A 6000-nucleotide genomic window follows, 5' to 3' on the forward strand; every position below is an offset into this window, starting at 1 on the left:
ATCTGCAGATAGGAATGAATTCTAAGGCAACGAGCCTGAGAGATCACTTTTGACATTTGATATCATCTCAACTTGTTTACAAGTACAGACAAGGGTAAAGCTTGTAATGCTGAAATGTAATACTTTGCTCCATATAAAAAATAATAATCCTCGTCTCACCCCTCGGGTGGTGTCCGTCCCTCATTCAGCTCGGGTCCGCTACCAGAGACCAGGAAGCTTGAGGGTTCTGCGCAGTATCCTTGCCGTTCCTAGCACTGCACATTTCTGGACTGAGTTGTGCGATGTTGTTCCCGGGATCTGTTGCAACCACTCATCTAGTTTGGGGGTCACTGATCCGAGTGCTCCGACCACCACAGGCACGACTGTCACCTTTACGTTCCAGGCTCTCTCCAGCTCCTCTCTGAGCCCTTGGTATTTCTCGAGTTTCTCATGTTCCTTCTTCCTGATGTTTCCATCACTTGGGACCGCTACATCCACTACAACGGCTTTCCTCTGCCCTTTATCTATGATCACGATATCTGGTTGGTTCGCCATTGCCATCTTGTCAGTCTGGATCTGGAAGTCCCACAGGATCTTCGCTATGTCATTCTCCACCACCTTCGGAGGTGTTTCCCATTTGGACCTTGGGGTTTCCAGTCCATACTCCACACAGATGTTTCGGTAGACTATGCCAGCCACCTGGTTATGGCGTTCCATGTAGGCTTTCCCTGCCAGCATCTTACACCCTGCAGTTATGTGTTGTATCGTCTCAGGTGCCTCTTTGCACAACCTACACCTTGGGTCTGGTCTGGTGTGGTATATCTGGGCCTCAATGGCTCTGGTGCTCAGGGCCTGCTCCTGAGCACCAGGGAGGGCTTGTCCTCCCATGATGGTCCCTCTTCCAGCATCTCTTCCTCTGTTCCCCATTGTCTGAGACATTCTCTGAGTATGTTATCCGTTGGAGCCTTGTCCTTGATATATTCATTGAGCTTGGATATTTCATCCTGGACAGTGACTCTCACACTCACAAGTCCCCGGCCTCCTTCCTTTCGGCTTGCGTAGAGTCTCAGGGTGCTGGATTTGGGATGGAACCCTCCATGCATGGTTAGGAGCTTTCGGGTCTTCGCGTCCGTGGTCTGAATCTCTTACTTTGGCCACCTTATTATTCGTGCAGGGTATCTGATCACTGGCAGGGCATAGCTGTTTATTGCCCGGGTCTTATTCTTGCCATTGAGCTGGCTCCTTAGGACTTGTCTCACTCGCTGGAGGTATTTGGCTGTAGTCGCTTTCCTTGTTGCCAGTTTGAGGTTGCCATTGGCTTGTGGTATACCGAGGTACTTGTAGCTGTCCTCAATGTCTGCTATTGTTCCTTCAGGGAGTGAGACCCCTTCAGTGCGGACTACCTTTCCTCTGTTAGTCACCATCCGACTACATTTCTCAAGCCCGAATGACATCCCGATGTCGCTGCTGTAGATCCTGGTTGTGTGGATCAGGGAATCCATGTCCCTTTCGCTCTTAGCATACAGCTTTATGTCATCCATGTAGGGGAGGTGACTGATCGTAGCTCCATTTCTGAGGCGGTATCCATAGCCTGTCTTGGTGATTACTTGGCTTAGGGGGTTCAGTCCTATGCAGAACAGCAGTGGGGAGAGTGCATCACCTTGGTATATGCCACATTTGATGGACACTTGGGTAAGTGGCTTGCCATTGGCTTCAAGTGTGGTTTTCCACGTCCTCATCGAGTTCGCAACGAAGGCTCTTAGGGTCCTCTTCACCTTATACAACTCCAAGCATTCAGTGATCCATGTATGTGGCATCGAGTCATAGGCTTTCTTGTAATCAATACAGGCTGTGCACAGGTTGGTACGTCGGGACCTGCAGTCTTGTGCGACTGTTCTGTCAACCAGGAGCTGATGTTTGGCTCCTCTGGTATTTCTACCAATACCGTTCTGTGCTTCGCTCATGTATTGATCCATGTGTCCACTTATCTTAGCCGCAATGATGCCTGACATGAGCTTCCATGTTGTGGAGAGACAGGTTTTTGTTCGATAGTTGGAAGGGACTCCACCCTTCAAGGGATCCTTCATGACCAGGATCGTTCGCCCTTCCGTTAGCCATCCTGGGTGAGTCCCATCCCTCAGCAGCTGGTTCATTTGTGCTGTGAGGCGCTCATGGAGTGCTCTGAGTTTCTTTACCGGTGTCAAATTATTATTAAATTATTATTAAAAGTTCAAATAAAGTAGTCAATATACAGATCAGTGGTTCTTAACCTTGTTAGAGGTACCGAACCCAAACAGTTCATATGCACATTCACCAAACCCTTCATTGGTGAAAAACAAAAAGATGACTTTTTCCAAATTCAAGACATTAAAAAACGCATTTATTACAAACAAACAAAAAAGTACATCAAATTTCAAGACATAAGTACAAGTTTTTTTTTAAATTTTACGACGTACTATCACACGTTGACGACTGAGCGAACTAAATTTCCCGCAGCGCTGATTGGACAAACAATGTTCGATGGAACCCAGGTTAAGAACCACTGATATAGATTAAATTAAAACATAATGTGCTGGGCAGTATGGCTGAATAAGGTTTCACAATGTAAGTATATCATTTCAGTCAATATTGATAATTATTATTATTTTTTATTTTTTATTTAATTTTTTTTAAAGAGAAGAAGAAAAAGAGAAGACACATTTTCATTTACTGTATGAATGCCACACTCACACACATTTGTACACAGGACCCTCTGCGCAGTTTTTGCTCACAAAAAGGCCAGATAGGCATGAAAATGTCATATCTTAACACACACAAAAAAATTGTTTGGTATGCGACAATATTGGATACTACTGTATTTGGCTGGGAAAACACTATTTTGCATTATATTTCGTCTTGTTGCCAAAAATCCAAAGCTACATTGTAAGCATGAACATGTTCAAAGCAGCCTAAAAACATTTGGTCAGGAAAAGGTTATATATGGCATTTTATTTTGCTCTGGAAAAAACAATATATTGTCCAAATAAAAAGTGATAAAGCCTGGACAATGGTAATTTACTATTCAAAGGCATTTTTTTTATATTTAAAGAACTGCTTTTGCAAATGAAAAGACATGAATGTATATTTTATCATTAAAAACATGGATAATTATATTGAAATTTAAACGGGCTAATTTCTCATTGAAATGTGATCATTTGCCATTTCCAGACTATTCGCTCACCGGAAGGCTGCATTAGGCATGAACATGTGCTGTTTGGCCTTGACACATTCCAGACTGTGTTGCTCGTTCTCGGGGTCTTGGGCGTGGTGGTCCTGATGCTGCACTGGGAGGAAGCAGATAGAGATTATTAGGGAATCGCCAGTGCTCTGATTGATGGCTGCGCTTGATGAGCTGCAGCTGGAAATTCAGGACAATTTAATGACATGCCTGGACGCTTACATGGTCGCGCACGGTCGCCAGCTTCACGCGCCCAGCGTGCATTAGCCGCACTCTTGCTCTCTCACTCACTTCATGCTTCATTTTGCTGCTCAGGGGGCCAACCTTCAACTTTACCCTGCTTGGCAGCGCGCTGCACTCACTGCATTCTGCCGCAGCTTGGGAACATACAGATTTTTGCAAAACAATCAGCTATCCTGTAATTGAAAAAAAAATCTTTAGTCCTTAAGAAATATCTATGACGCCATCAGCAACCGGTCAACATTGATGTCTGTTTTCATCACATTAGTGTCGATTTAAGTCAATCAAAAGTGCAAATGTCATGCAGCCCCTATTGCGTACTGTTACGTGCTTTTTACATGTTGTTACACAATGTCCTATTCTATTCTGTTAAATACGATGCATGCACATCACTGCTCTTCTCTCTCTACACAAACGATTGCACCTCAACAGATCCAGCTGTCAAACTCATAAAGTTCGCAGACGACACCACGGTCATCGGTCTCATCAAAGACGGCGACGAGTCTGCGTACCGCCAACAAGTGGAGCAGCTGGAGCTTTGGTGCGGCCGACACAACCTCGGGCTGAACACGCTCAAAACTGTAGAGATGATCGTGGACTTCAGGAAACATTCTTCTCCTCAGTTGCCCCTCACACTATCCAACTGCCCTGTGTCAACCGTCGAGACCTTCAAGTTCCTGGGAATCACAGTCTCCCAGGACATGAAGTGGGAAGTCAACACCATCTCCATCCTGAAAAGGGCCCGGCAGCGGATGTACTTCCTGAGGCTGCTGAGGAAGCATGGCCTGCCTAAGGAGGTGCTACGACAGTTCTACACTGCAGTCATCGAATCAATCCTGTGTTCTTCCATCACGGTTTGGTTTGGGGACGCCACAAAAAAGGACAAAATCCGACTTCAACGGACAGTTAGGACGGCAGAAAAAATCGTTGGCACCGCCCTACCCACTCTTGAGGACTTGCACACTGCAAGAATCAAGACAAGGGCACGGAAAATCCTCCTGGATCCCCCGCACCCTGCCCACCACCTTTTTCAGCCACTCCCCTCAGGCAGACGCTACAGATCCATGCGCACCAAATCCAGTAGACACTTAAACAGCTTCTTCCCTCTAGCCATTAACTCCTTAAACAGTCACTGACAGTCACTCTTCTTGCACCACAAAATGGTACTTCAAAACTAGTGGTTACTCTAAAATGGTTCAATGATTTTGTTGTTTACGATGATACTAGTGCAGCGTGTTATACCGGAGACAAATTCCTTGTGTGTTCTACATACTTGGCCAATAAAGATGATTCTGATTCTGATTCTGATTCTACTGTCACTAGCTACCCATATACCGGTATCGTTGCATTCCATACTGCCGTAATGATACCTACTATTACCTACTGTTTCAAGCTGTCAAATATTGTCTCATGTCGTTGAATACTTTCACTTGTTTATATACATACCGGTACATTAATTACACAGTTACATCTTGTTCTACCAGTATAATGTTACAAAGTGACACATAGGACTCTGTATTCATGCCAAGGGCAAGTTGGTGCACTGTGTGGCGTAAATTCTGCGCATGGACAGGTTACAATACTATTTTTGCAGATGCACTCAACTTGGTGCATTTATAAACGGGTGTTTTGTGGAGTTGTGGGCATGAACACAGCTGACTTGCTTCCCGGCCAATCGGAGCAGTTTCTTTCACTCCACTGAAAAATCGAGCAACGCAAACAACCCACCCCAACTTCACAGTGGTGATCGGCCTGGCTGATTTTACATCATCCACCCATGTAGGTCTCCTTGCAGTTCCATGTAAATGTACTTTATGAGCTCTGATCGCCTGCATGTCAAAAACGGTGTGCTTCTCGCACACCAAATTTAGGGGAATGACAGCAGCCATCTCCATTGGCCACAAAACGAGGCTGTGTTCTGGTCCACAATGGCGTAAACCGTCTGATTCTGACTGGGCGTGTCTGCAATAACGTCAAAACAAAGGAACCCTCACCCATTCGCACAGAATAGGGGAGACCATAGTGTCATATTATGATACAGTGGATTCCTGTGTATAGTTGACACCCATTAAAATGCATCGGAGGAAGAAAAATATATATATTTAAAAAAAACAAAATTTTCGAAAAAGGTGCACAAATATCTGTGTATGTGGGGAAATGGTGAGAATTTTGAAAATGTGGAAATTCAGGTCACTTGTGAAATTTTATAGGTGGCAGCTCTGCAGCTATCTCAGTTAGCATCAGTTTACAGTATTTTAAAGTTGACTGCAGGTGGTATACTCCTTGATGTGGATGAGAATGATGTTTTTTTTACTGCAGCATTTGAAAAATAAAAATAAAAGTGAACGGCTTCATGACAGAAGCACCTTGAACGCATCATTACAGGGAGAAACCACAGCAGCCGGCTTCACTGTGTAGACTGCTGAGATAGTCATAAAGTAGGCAAAAACGTGAAGTCGTGCAGCTCGCTTCAGCTAATCCCATTGGCTGATGAGATGTGAAGGTCATGTTGAGGGCAACTCGAGGCTTCCTGAGTAACTGTTAGGGGAAAAAAATAAAAAAAG

This window comes from Hippocampus zosterae, chromosome 1, assembly GCF_025434085.1.
Source record: "Hippocampus zosterae strain Florida chromosome 1, ASM2543408v3, whole genome shotgun sequence".
Taxonomy (NCBI): Eukaryota; Metazoa; Chordata; class Actinopteri; order Syngnathiformes; family Syngnathidae; genus Hippocampus; species Hippocampus zosterae.